Below are 14,393 nucleotides of genomic sequence, written 5' to 3' on the forward strand. Positions count from 1 at the left end.
CTCAATGAGGAGATAAACTACAGTACCCAATATTCTTAAGGGGAAGCCATAACAGTAAAAGTGGCATAAATGTGCTTTAGTTGGAAGGTGTTGATGTAACCAGAATGCTTCTTGGAGAGGTGATTTTTGATGGAGAGGCATTTGTGTCTACTGCGTGTGCAGGAACCTCTGGGTTTTGCATGGACCAAATGTAAATTTAACAAATGATGATGATAATTATGATGATGTAGCCATGGCCCCACCCACCACTGGCATAGAGACCCCAACCTTACATATTTGTTTTGACCCAGGAGGTTCTTTGAGGTTCAGGGTTAAGCAATTCTGCAACTCCTGCTTATCTCAGCTGGCTGGGAGATTGAAGCTGGTGAGATTCATCACGTTTCCTAATGTAAACAAAACCCGTTTCCTAAAGCTATTCAGGCTTGCAGTTTCCGAAAACCAAAGCTATCTTTTATTTGCCAGGAAGGATTCCCGTTACTGCGTCTTAAGTATAAATCAGGATCTGAGCTGATGATTTTTCCAAAGAACAAATTCAGGTCTTTTTTTGACAGTGCGTATGTGCAGGCTAGTTTAAAAATGGCACAAGTAAGTGCACAGAGGAAATGCTATGTGTTCATCAGCTTTGGGCTTGAACACGCTAGCTTTGTGAAAACTATGTCAATCATACAGGCATCAAATTGCTTGGAGTCCTTGGGGTCATGGTTGCTTTTCCAGCATCAAACAAATTGCCCATCCATGCTTTGGAAGAACCGAAGGTGGGGGGAGGGTGTCTCCCTTTTACGGAGGCCTGTCCGTTCTGGAGGCATGTGCGTGTCTGTCTGTTACAGGTCTCTACTGAGATAAGGATAGAGCTGGCTGTTTCATAGGTGTTTTTGAAATCATGTCCATTTCCTATTGACAGTGAACATCTGGCAACCTTTAAGAAGAAGGGGGAAAAGGCCTGGAGAGCAGAAGTTATCTAAGACTCTGCAGTTTGGTGAGAAGGAGGGAATGCCGGGGGTGGAGGTAGGCGGAGTGGTGGATGAGATTGTAGCAGTGGAGAAAAGTGGTGAATGCCCTATAAAAGATCTGGGCCTCTTCTAGACATCTTTCACTTTCAGTGCTATGTATGCATGCAGTTTTCGTAGGCTGTTCAACCACCCCAACCCCCAGATCTGGCCTTAACCTAATTGAGATGGTGCACACCAGCCACACCAGAAGGCTCAAGCTGTGGTGCAGGCCAAATCAGTGATCCTGGAGAAGATGTTCCAAATCGAGGGGAACCAATACGGTGTTCTCCAGGGGTTCTTGGACCTCCAGCTCCCATCCTCCCCTCACCATTGGCCATGCCTGATTCCAAAAGCTGGCAGTGAGTGTAAGTAAAAGATGTGAATGATTTGTTTGGGAGTCGACTCTTCTGTTTTGAAGGCCTCCTTCAGGTCTGTTTTAGGTTTGGGTAATTTTACAAAGTTCATACACACAACACACACACACAAACGCCATATCCTCTTGTTTTGTGTTGATCCTTCTGCAACGACACAGAAGTTTGAAGTATAGAGTAAGTTACAGCATGTAATGGCAGCATGCTGGTAACTGCTGCAGCTAGGGTGGGCACCCTGGTGCCATCCAGATGTGGTTGGACTGCAGCTCCCATTGGCCCAAGCCAGTGTGGTCAATAGTCATGGATGATGGGAGCTGGAGTCCAGCAACATCTGGAGATCCATAGATTCTTCACCCCAGATGCAGTAGGGACCAGCATGTTGCCATTATACACAGCAGTTCATTATGTAGACTGGGTGGTTCTCCTCCACAGCATTTTGGAGGAGGAGGAAGAGGAGATGTTGACTGATGGGTTGATATCCCATGTTTTCTCTCTTTAGCAGGGTTTTCAAGAGCAGGAACCACAGCTCAGTGGCAGAGAACATGAAGGTCCCAAGTTCAATCCTTGGCATAGAAAATTAAAACAGCCAGGGAGCAGAGACTGGGAACAACCTCAGCCTGGAAAGCTGCTACCGGTCAGAACAGACCAGGGGTGGGGGACCTGTGGGCCTCCAGATGTGGCTGGACTCCAACTCCCATCATACCTGAGCTTTGGCCAGACTGGCTGGGGCTGATGGGAGTTGGAGTCCAACGACATCTAGAGGGCCACAGGTTCACAGGTGATTCACAGGCAGGCCTCCTCCGTGGGGAAAAGCTATAGGTCTGTGAAAGGGTCCCTGTTTCCATCCCTGGCATCTCTGGACAGGACTGGGGGTGTCCCAGGTCTAAAAACCCTGCAAAGCCACTGCCATTCAGTGCGGAAAATGCTGAGCTGGAGGGGAGCAAGGATGAGATGCCTGAGCCGCAGTTTAGTTCCTCTGCACCCAAATGCCACTGCACACTTGTGTTGACAGGAGGGTGGCCGGTGCCACCCCAACTCCCAGCACTAGCTCAACAAGTGAACCCCTAACCTCGCTCCCTGCCCCGCACATGCAACCCTAGGGGAAAATGCTACCTGTGGGGAGTTCAGCTTGAGCAGCTGTTAAAAGGAACAGGAGCCCTGCCAAGGGAACAACAGCAATATTATTAGCAACCCTGTTTTACATACCGCCCCCCCTTTCTTGGAAATGATTTTAAATCACTTAAGGGCAGGGCTCGGCACATTTCTCTCCCCCCCCCCCGCCCCCAACTACCCGGTTTCCAGGAGCGATTAAACAGATCTCAATGCACGAGGAAAACTGGAAGCGGCCTCTACGTTTCTCTTCCTCTCTATAAAGGTCGGGTGGGAAGAGAAAGGAAAGACGGGGGGGGAGTGGGGGGGGGAGAGAGAGAGAGATGAGAGGAATGAAATTCTTTCAATTATTTCGCGGTCAAAAGCCCCCTTTGGCCCGATCGAGAGCGGGTAATAAACAGGGGGAAAGGGCTGGGAGCGGGGGGGGGGGGAAGTGGAGGACCAAAGAGAAGACTTCTGAGTGTTCCCCGTACCACCACGCGCGAGGAAGGCGGGGGGGGGGGAACTTGCAGAGAAATTAAGGCAGGAATTTTTGCAGGATTTTTGGCGTTTCGAGAGCAATGGATGGTGCTTTTTTTCTTTTTTGGAAAGAGGCTATTAAGCGCGAGAGCAAGCGGCTGGGCCTTTTCTATGTGGGGCCTTGTTTGCAGACGTGTGAATGAGAGAGAGAGAGAGAGAGAGAGAGAGAGGCGCATTGAATGGACTTGGAAGCGGAGAGGCAGAGATCAGCCGGCAGGGAGGGGCGGGGGAAGGAGCCGAGGCTGGGAGCTCAGACAGCCTGGCGCCAGCAAACACCTGCGAGCAGCTAACAGGAACACAATGGCAAACGCAGGTGGGGGAGTGCTGTCAAGCCAGGCCTCTCCCCACTGTTAATCACGGCTGATTGCATCAGTTTCCAAAGCCTGCCAAGACCCACCAGCCAGCAGCCGGCCAGAGTTGTTCTCTGTGTCAGGATTTTTTTCCTTTTCTAATTTAAAGCAACTTTGCATTAATTCCCCCCCCCCTTTCAGCACAAAAAGGGAGGGGGAGGGAAACAGGTGGGGGGAGGCTTCAGAGTAAGAGTCTCACTGGCTGAACGAATAAAAGCCAAGCCGGATCAGCTTGAGGGTTATCGATCTGAGCGCCCCCCCCTCCAACCAGTAGGTTCCTGCCCTTTCTCGTGCCCTTGCAGTGCAGTGGATCAGAGCAGGGTTAGGTTTGCCAAAGAGCAGGGCTGGGTTGGTGCCCAGCAGCGTTGGGCTGCCAGCACTGTAGCAGGGCCCACTGCTGATACCAGCCCTGCCCACCCCTTTTAATTTCTCTCTCTCTCTCTCTCTCTCTCTCTCACACACACACACACACACCTCTTCACCATAGCCTTCTGAACAACACTGGTTTGGCTGGGTGGAGCGGACATATCAGATTTCCCACAGTGCTCTAGGACAGCATTGTCCCAGGGCATTATGGGCAATTAAAATGGCTGCCAGGCGCAGCCACCCAGTGTGGCTTGTTTGCAATGCTGTGACTGCTTCTCCCAGGTGAATCCAGAGAGGCTTACAAATATTTGCTTTGCCCAGGTGCCCTTGAACCTGAAGCCACTCCCGCCTCTGAATATGAAAGCAGAGACGGCTGCTACCAATTGTGCAATAATAAAATCGGACTTTTGACTATCTTTCTTCCTTAGATGTTGTGTGGTGGTTTCCAAGCTGTGTTTTTGGGAGGGGAGCAGGGGTCTGTTACTGAGTGTTTATCGGACGTTCTTTAGTGTTCTGAGGTTCAGACATGGGTGTGCAAATCTCCCTAAAAGTTCTTGCCTGTCAATGTTGATCTTTCCTTGGGAATCTGAAGGGGTTAAGGGAGTGTTGCCCAACATTCCTGGCCTTCTCTTGTGCATCCCTATCACTCTTGCCCTACAAAAGAGTTTTAGGGCTGCCTTCTGATATAGTTCTCAAGAGTCGTTGGGAGTGTTCCACAGGACTCCCTGTGACTACTCTTGCCCCACAATTCAGATTTGCATGGGAATGTTGCTTGCAGCTGATGGGATGGCAACCAGGGCTAGCCTCCATGCCTTGCAGAGTCGCAGAGAATGCTTGCCCTTTGAGAATGGTTGCACTTCTAGGATTTTAGGAAGCTGTACAAAAATATCAGGCAAAGTACAGAGTGCAGTCTTGGTTGACATAGGAGCCAGGATGAGAGCAACTGGGCACAGCAGTGCCTTCCATCCATGGTGCATTCTAGCACATGCCCCAGAATCCTTTGCAGTATGGCAACACATCAAGCTGAGCTGTGCCTTTAAGCCCATTCAATGTTGTGAGCGAGAAAAGTGCATATTGAGTCTCATAGAACCAAACATAAAAGCTCACAGCCCAAAATTAAGCGCAGGATGCTGACCAGGAATGCAATGCTGACTCCTGCCATTGCTGATGTGGCAAATCTTAGAAGGCACCCATAGGATGTGGCTGCAGGGCTTACCACATCTTCAAACCAATGTCCCTCTAGCCACTTAGCAGAATCATTCCTGAACATTAAATGTATGGTTCTTTTCTTGATTTGTTTCTCGCGGTCGTATCCTGCCTTTTCCCCAAGGGAAGTTTACATGGGGATTGTGGTGACCACAACCCTGTGTGGTAGGTTAGGCACAGAGAAAGTACTTGACCTAAGGCCACCCAGTGAGATTCAAGGTTGACCAGAAATTGGAATCCAGCCTTCCCAACCCAAATCTTAAAATTGCACTGCAGATCGATGTATATCCACATGTTGACTGTACGTCTTTTGATTTCAAAATGCCATGCATGGTTGACGAACCTTGGCCACCTCTGCTGTCCCTGCACTTGTTTCAGCCCTCGAAATATAAGGTTATACCATGGTTAAAGGTAAAGGTAAAGGGACCCCTGACCATTAGGTCCAGTCGTGACCGACTCTGGGGTTGCAGCGCTCATCTCGCTTTATTGGCCGAGGAAGCCGGTGTACAGCTTCCGGGTCATGTGGCCAGCATGACTAAGCCACTTCTGGCGAACCAGAGCAGCACACAGAAACGCCGTTTATCTTCCCGCCAGAGCGGTACCTATTTATCTACTTGCACTTTGACGTGCTTTCAAACTGCTAGGTTGGCAGGAGCAGGGACCGAGCAACGGGAGCTCACCCCGTTGCGGGGATTCGAACCGCCGACCTTCTGATCGGCAAGTCCTAGGCTCTGTGGTTTAACCCACAGCGCCACCCGCGTCCCTATACCATGGTTAGGGATCGGCAAATCTGTCAGCTTTTGTTGACCCACTTTCTCAATTTTCCAATCTTAATCTCAATTTTGAGATTACTACAGATTCCTCCCCCTTCAAAACAGCTGTTAGTATTTTAGTACAAATTTCTTCTAATGAATAGATTTTTATATGCAGTATTGACCAATGTACTTACTATTTCCCCTCGTATTATGAATCTTTGTATGATATTTTCACTAATGTGCATTTAAAACACACTTTCCCCTCCCTAATGCACTCATTTTTGGTACACATAGCCAAGTTGGAGAACCGTGTTGCCAAATTCAGAGATGTGTGAACTTGGAAATGTTTGGGTTCTGATTCAAGTTTCTCATGGAAAAGCAAACAAAACTGAATTTCTGCCCATCAACAAAAATTGGTTCTCATGAAGAGGAGCCAGTGAGTGCCCTTATGGATGTCTCCACTGTAACAGTAGAGGACAGGGAACTACTAAAGCCTCATGCGTCATTCCCGGAGGATCATTGTCTCCCTGCATAATGTTACGGGTTAGTGAACCATTCTTGGCTGGGGCCTGGATCCAGTTTCCCAGCTCAATAATGCAGGAAATAACGATCTGCATTCAGAGGTTTGTTGGGGTTTTTTGTTTTGGGTTTTTTTTTTGTGAGCTGGATGCCTTCAATGGATGATAAACAGCGCTGCCATTTGGAACCCTGCCCCATTGTGCAAGCGTGTTAGAGAAGAGTCACAAGTTGTGGCATCCCATTTACTACAACTGGGGTGGGGTGGGGGGTGGGAAGATTATTGTGCTTGGTTTGCATGCGTCTTGTAGCCTCATTCCAGCCTTTAGAACGCCAACAGGATATGCTGGTCACAATATGTGAGTCACCCAAAACCAAATCCTCTCTTGCCATCCTCAAGAGACAGCTTAAAAGACAGAAACCCAAAATGAAAACTAGTTCCCTGTGACTCAATATATCTTTGCAGTGGCCCCAATCCAGGGAGATAGCAACAACAATATTGACACACTGGGGATGCTTTCAACTAACTTTACTCAGAGCAGATACACTGACATTAATGATGGGCCAAAGTTAGGCATCATGGCCATTGATTTCAGTAGACCTACTCGTGAGTAAAAGTTAGTTGAATACAACCCAGGAAATGTGGCAAGTAGAGTGTAGTTGAGCTTTCGGAGCAATTCAGATTGATAGGTTGTCGTTGATGCTGTTGTTGTTTGCAGGCATCTTCTGCAACATGTCGTTGATGCAATAATAATGCTTTAGCAGTGGATTAATATTGGACTACCCACACATCGTCCCACTTTATTAGTTGTTTTGCATTGCTTTCCCAGTGCTACTGCATTATTGCTGTCCACAAGGGCACTTGGGCACTGTAGTGCAGCAAAAGCAGAACAACACACACACACAAACACACACACACACACACACACACACACACACACACACACACAAAGATTTGTGGCCTGAAAAGGTATAGAATCTCACTAGGATGCTATGGGACAAGTCCCAATGGAAACAGAGCAGCATGTCCGTCCCAAAACCTTTGCAGATGAAATGGTATTGAAAGTGGGATTGCGTATAACTGCCCCGATCATGAATGCACAAGGGTTGTTCTGGTTTGATCATGCTCATGTACAGCGTTGGGAGTCTCACTGAGGGCTGAAAAGCAACATCTAAATATTAAATAATGCTCAACTCAGCAGAGAGAAGGATGGGGACAACTAGAATTAGTTGCCTCTGTCTGGATCTGGCTCCACCTACTGTTGGGCTACTTCCCATATGCCCCACAAGTCTCAACGGGCACCAGCCATGGCTTGCTACAGACCCTCCAAGTGTCCCTGTTTTCCAAGGAGAGTCCCGGATTTACAAAAGGCGTCCCAGTTTCTGATTTGATCCTGAAATGTCTGGTTTTTACTTAGGGTGCCCCTACTTCCATTGGAGAAATATTGCACGGTACGGAGTTATGCGACCCACAAGCCGTGGACATAAGTAACTATACAATCTTTAGAAGGCATCTGAAGGCAGCCCTCTATAGGGAAGTTTTCTAAATGTTTTATTATGTTTTTATATATGCTGGAAGCTGCCCAGAGTGGCTCGGGCAACCTAGTCAAATGGGTGGAATAACAACAACAACAACATCCCTATTTTCATCGGAGAAATGTTGGAAGGTATGTTGTTAAAGGCCCACCAATTCCACCTCACACAGTAGATGTTCTGAAGAGATTGTGTGGGGTGCATGCCTGCTCCACCCCAACCTTCCCACACGGATCAGGAAAGTCTGTGTCTTCGTTTTCCACCATGCATAAGTGACCACCCTTGTGTTAAATTCAATTACAGTGGTACCTCTGGTTACGAACTTAATTCGTTCTGGAGGTCCTTTCTTAACCTGAAACTGTTCTTAACCTGAAGCACCACTTTGGCTAATGGGGCCTTCTGCTGCTGCCACACAATTTCTGTTCTCATCCTGAGGTAAAGTTCTTAACCTGAGGTACTACTTCCAGGTTAGTGGAGTCTGTAACCTGAAGTGTTTGTAACCCGAGGTACCACTGTAGCAAGGATCAGCGATGAGGCCCATTTTCAGGAACGTCGTCTGTTCTTCTTCAGCAGGATCCTTTTATCCCTGATGGCGACTCAAGTTCAGAAAGCCCAGGGACCCAACACTCCTCCTGGGAGACCCCTGCTTCTTCTTCCTCTCCCGGAAGTCATGCTGGCCTGCATCCGACTGCCTCACAGCTTTTACCAAACATGCTTGGAAGCTGCCTGCCTCAAGCCAGGTGCTCTTGAGGGAGTGTTTCCACGCTGTTTGCCATCAATCACTAACCTTTCGTAGCCAGTGATTATGTACACAGGAGCAGGAGCAGCTCCTGCCTGGGAGAAATCAGGGTGGGGCGGGGGCTCTTGCTTTCCTTGAGTTTTCCCAGCCAGTACGGCAGGCACCCCCCATCGAGCCCTCTTCCCCCCTCATCCCCACTTAATATCTCCCACATGTTATGCTGAGCCAGACTCTTCTTCCACTGGGTATATAGGGGTTTAGAAAGAGACACCTGTACACATACATCACTGCCATGAGCTAAGAGAGGGTGATGATCTACGAGAATCCCCGTGGGCACTTCCTGTTGTATTTACACATGGAGCTGCTTTGAAGCTGGAGAAGGCCTGAAGGGAGAGAGGGAAAGGAGTCAGATGGGCGCATATAAGTAATAAAATTATTATTCATAACATGGCTCGGGAACTCTGGCATCCTTTCCATCAAACCACCCTAACCTCCACACAGGTTCGGCGGAAGGTGATAGCAAACCATAGCTCTCTCCAGGAGCAGGGAGAGTTGAGGAGGGCTGGTCCAGGAGGGCAAATGATACCCTGCCCCACCAAGCTCAGCTTGTCCTTAGCCAGCCCCTGCCTGCTTGCCTCCTCCTTGTGACCAGTCCAAGGGGGCAGTGGCGTAGCGTGGGTTGTCAGCACCCGGGGCAAGGCAAGTAATTTGCGCCCCCTAACCTGTGGATTTTAGCAGGGGGCAGAGCGCTGCGAGTGCGAGCACGCCCCCCCAGATGTTGCGCCCGGTATGGCCGGCCCCCCTGCACCCCCACGCTACGCCACTGCAAGGGGGGCAGAGGTTCCCTACTTCCTCCTTAGTCTCGGGGTTGGCCTTGTAGCACTGAAAGGGGATGAGGATGAATCATAGAACACCTACTGAACGTGGGGGGTTTTTTATGACCATGTGGCCATGTTATCTTTAGACTCAGAAGGTGCCTTGCCCAGCTGAAGTTCGTTCTCTAGGGCAAGTGAGGCACTGCCCCAAGAATCTCAGCCAGCCTTCAGCCAATCCCCATCTTCCTTCCTTCTGTGTCCATCCAGACAAGGGGGTGGCAATGCCTGCCAGCTTCTTCCTCTCAGTTCTCCCCTTGTAAGACTCAACAGAGAGGAGAATGGAGAGAGTCAAGCTACAATTTGTTAATCAGTTAAACCAAACTGTAGTCTGTGAGCTTCACTGAAGTGGTCTTGTGTGGTTGAAGACACAAGACATGGCGCCCATCATGTTAAACAGTGCTTTTTTCTAAAAAAATGTTTAGGGGTACTCTCATTTTCCTACTCATATTGAAATACTGCCCCTCAATGAGGCCAAACTTAGATTCACAAAATATTTAGGGGTATGCATACACCTGCGTCCCCCCCCCCAGAAAAAAATGCACCGATGTTAAATATCCGTAACTGGTTTTCAGTTGTATTTTTTATTGCTTCTTCTATTTCTTATACTGTGTTCTGTTGTGTTGTCATTTAAATTCCATGTGGTTTAACTCCTAATACAATAGAATATAATATATAAGAAAGAAAGAATAAAAAATTCAATTAAAGATCATATGGCATTTAGCACACAGCACATTGCAATTGCCACAGCAAGCAGAAAAGCCATTAAGTGGTCCACCAAGATCCTCAGCGATCTTCAAGTGGTCTGTGGCGGTGGGGGGGTGGTAGTTTGGGAACCACGGGATTAAACTGTTGCAGCTCTAGTATAACTATAGATTCAGAAGATCTGTGATTTTAAGAACAGCAATCTGTCACCTGCCTAGATTGTGTGCATGTGCATGTGTGCATAATATACATATATAGATAGATAAGCTACTACTGCATAGGCAGAAGGAACAGCACTTTCATATATATGCTAACATGAATTCCATTTGCTGCTGATTAGACCGGCAATCCTTTCTATGGAGAAATTGCTCTGATGTTCTTATCCCTCTTTTTTTTTTTTTTAAGCATTGCAAATGACTGCCCGGTCTCAAGATGCTCCAGGCTGACTTGTGACATCGATCAAGAGTTGTTTCACAACAAGAGCAAGACAGCTGTGCAGCTGGGTGCGTGTGTGCGTAGGTGGCTCATTTCCCTCCTGCTCCCTGCTCCCTTCTGGGAATAAGGCTTATGTTAATTACATAGGGCTCCCTTATCTTTTTCTTTCTGTCCTCTGAGGTAGGTCAAGAGTTCCATGTGAAACTAGGAGACACCCAAATACCCTGGCTGACCCATCACCAACTACATGGCCTTTTAAACAACTGAGTAGCCAAGGCGGCAGCTACCAGGCCACTGGCTAACTTTGGAAAACCCCTTCTGACAATAGAGGAATGGTATCTGCAATTCACAAAATTACTGATCCACGCCACTACAGGCCCCTTCACCACAATCAAAGACCAATGGGAACGTGACACAGGACACAAAAAAACTCAACCCGATGGTCAGAACTTTGGCCTAAGTCACACTTTAAATATATCTCAGCCAAAAGAAGGGAACTCGCTTTGAAACTTATTTATAGATGGTACCTAACATAATGAAAGCTAGTATTGATACATCCAGGAACTTCACCTAGGTGCTGGAGAGGTTGTTCCTCCATGGGCACATTCCTCCCTGTGTGGTGGGAATGCCCCCAAATCTGATCCTTTCAGAATCAATAAATTTGCAAAATAACAAAACAGGTAATAGAAACAATTCCAGAACTAGTCCTACTCAATATCTTCCAAGACAATTATGTGCACTCACATGACAAAGAAGTCACAAACCACTTACTCTCAGCTGCTAGGAGTGTCATAACTAGACACGGGAGGGATCTGTTGGTAGTGAACATGGACCACTGGTACTAAACTGTCAGAGACCGTGCTGAGGAGGGCTGCACTGAGGAAGAATGGCGGGAGCCACCCCCTTGCCCTGATCCTGATCCTGAATCTTCCCAGGAGCAGGAGGACAGTATAGATTTGGAACAGTGGTTTGCAGAGGGGCATGGTTCAGAAGGCAGAAGCTGGGAAATACTGGATAGGGAATAGCTGGCAGAAGAAATACTAGAAGAGAGAGAGTAAACAGACTCACAGTCTCTGGACAGCATTCATCCCCCTTCTCCAAAGACACGGAGAGCTCAGAAAGTGTTAGAACAGAAAGCGCAGAGGGAACAAGCTCAGATTACAAAACATAGGAGTGATGTAGATTAATAGGGACGGGGGGGTGCGCCTTAATTGGGAGCACCACCATTTCTAGGTAGACGTGTTCTTTTATCTTTCACTGTGATTATTAAAGAATCTAACTGGTAAGACGTTCTGTTCGTTTGATCTTTTTATTTACTGATCTTTTTATTTACATGGGGACAAACACAGGAGGACACTTTTACCCCGATGTGGCAACCCTTTATTACATGTGCAAGCCAGAAAGACAATAACCAACCCCACCCCTAGACAGCATACAAATCAATATGATTAACTTGACCCACCCAACAACACACACCCCTCTCACACACAGACAAAACATGGTGCAACCAACTCGCAACCAACCATGCCCTGGGCCCTCTGGTCTCTTGCACCACCAGCAAGAGTAAGGTAACTGTTTATATGACACTTGACACAAAAGCTTTGCTCATATACTATGTAGAAGAATGATTTTTTACTGTCTTGCCCTTTCCTTTCCTTTCCTTTCCCTTCCAGTTTTTCTTTTCCCTCAACTCCTATAACAGTAATGTCTCACTCTGAATATGACTGATTTGTTTGAATGATTCTGTGACTTGAAAACAGAGACTCTGAATGTTCTATTGTTACCCAAGAAAACCTTTTAATAAAACTTTTCTTTCCCCAAAAAGAGAGTTCCATGCGACAGACAGGCAGGAGAGATTAAGGGGCAGCAGTTTGCACACAAGGCTACCTGGAGTGTTTGCTGTTGGACTGAAATTTGAACTCAGGCCTTCTAAAGTACAAGGACAGATCGTCACACGAGTGCTTCATTTCAAACAAGGGTGGCTCTAACTTGCAGCTCTCCGGATGTTTGTTGGACTCCAAGCCCCAACATCCCCAACCAGCATGGCCAATGGTCAGGGATGATGGGAGTTGTTGGTCAACAACAGGTTAGCAACCCCTGATTTAAATACTCGGAATACTAGGAGGTGCTCCTGTTGTCTGATATGCAGACAAAATGCCTTTTAACCTCTCCTGGGGTAGCACAGAGAGGAGATACCTTAAAACACACAGAGATGCATATCATTGTCAAGGATTGTACTTCTAAATGTCCTTTAGTTGGCTCCAGACTTAGCTGAACAACTTAGGTCCCACAAAAATCACCAAATCTACTTGATCTCAGCTTAAGTCCAATTCATTCCAATGGGAATGCAGGCCAGCTAACTTATTCAGGGACTCAGCTGATCAATGCACCAAAGGGAAAGGATGAAGATTGGGTAGGATGGAATGCCTTTTGGCTTAGAAATTTGCCCAAGGTAGACTCTTGGGCCCAATAGAGATGCCTGATGGTCCACTGCTCTGAGCTTCCTCACCACTGCCATAAACCCACAATCCAATCAGCCAGACACAACCTTCTCCAGTCCCATCACCAGGAACATAGGAAGCTGCCATATACCAGGTCAGACCATTGGTCCATCTTGCTCAGGATCACCTGTGCTGAGTGGCTCTTCAGGATCTCAGGCAGATGTTTTTCCCAGCTGTGAATGTTGTTGGGGGACTGACCTAGGGACCTTCTGCAGGCCCCAACACTGAGCCATGGCCCAGGAAGCTGGGCTCGTCCACCGGCTGTGCAGAGAGACCTGCCTTTGCAAATAGCACACAAAAAGGAATTATAGTCGGAGAAACGGCTAGGCAAAATGTGTGCATTAGTCAAAACTGCATACAAAAATGTGTTTAATTAGTTGAAATCCACACTAAAATGCTGAAGAATTTTCATGGTGGGGTTGTGTGGGTTGTTTTTTTTTTTTAAAGATTCCGAATTAACTGCAGAAATCTGAGTAACTGGAAACTGGAAAAAATGAGAGAAATGAAATGGACAGATTCTTCTCTCTATTATCAAATGGATTTGGAAAGTGGTGGACTCTCTTTCAATGGAGGTTTTTAGGCAGAGATTGGATGGCAGGGATTCTTTATCTGTAATTCCCAGATTGCAGGGGGTTGGACTTTACTTATATCAGCACAGTTCTACGATCCTATGGAAGCGACGTTAGAGGCAGGGTGGGATAAACACATAAGAAATCAGAACAATGTACTTCACACAGACCCCCTTCTCCCATCGCCGCATCCTGCCCAGCTTTCAGCGCAAACAATTTACTGTTTAACTCTGGTTTCCAGGCTGCCTCAGAGCACTGAGATCAAGGGGACCCCTGTTCCTGTCTCATCCCACGCCCCCCACCACAAGCGCAACGAGGGGAACGTGGATACCTTTCTTGCGTCAGCAGTGCTTGTGCCTGATACGTGTGCCATCCCACGCACCCCGTCACCTTGCTTCCTCTCTGGGCACACTTTCCCTCTGCTGTAAGAAAGGCGGGGGGAGAGATCCCAGTGGGGCTGAAGAGATGGCTGTGTGCACCTAGCCTCCCCTTCACCCCCCCCCCCCGCCATGCAGAAACAGAGAGAGGCAGGTGCTTCTCCAAGCCACAGTGGGTGGATTCAGTCGCTTGGCTCATGGCAGGTTATTATGTGGGAGGAGGGGCAGTTTTGGGACCAGCCATTCAGGTTCTTGCAGGAGACCAGCCAAGACTTCGAGGTTCTAGTCCCAGCTGGGCACCTGACTCACTTTGACTAAGTCACTTAAGCCCAGAAGCTAAAGTTACACAAAGCAAGCACTGCCGTGACGTCCTGCCTCCTGAACCACATTCTTCAGGAGGAGTCAGCTTTCGAGTTACAACAGAGGTCCTTCTCACCACTTCCCCCCTTCTGTGAGGACCAAACCATAAGGCTGCGAGGA

At 47.8% G+C, this 14,393-nt stretch overlaps 1 long non-coding RNA gene across 3 annotated transcripts in view; it reads left to right on the plus strand.

The window, feature by feature from the left end:
- LOC310769212 overlaps positions 1-14,393 on the plus strand; it is a 40,285-nt gene that overhangs the window by 17,054 nt on the left and 8,838 nt on the right. For 2 of the 3 annotated variants that reach the window (XR_014551530.1, XR_014551531.1), the window contains exons 2-3: positions 902-976; positions 10,437-10,534. This is a non-coding gene — a long non-coding RNA (uncharacterized lncRNA). Of the gene's footprint in view, positions 1-901; positions 977-10,436; positions 10,535-10,650; positions 13,765-14,393 lie in introns of those variants that run through there. The other variant, XR_014551532.1, reaches the window with a different exon arrangement.

The sequence above is a fragment of the Podarcis filfolensis genome, assembly GCF_964270895.1.
Source record: "Podarcis filfolensis genome assembly, chromosome: 8".
Taxonomy (NCBI): domain Eukaryota; kingdom Metazoa; phylum Chordata; class Lepidosauria; order Squamata; family Lacertidae; genus Podarcis; species Podarcis filfolensis.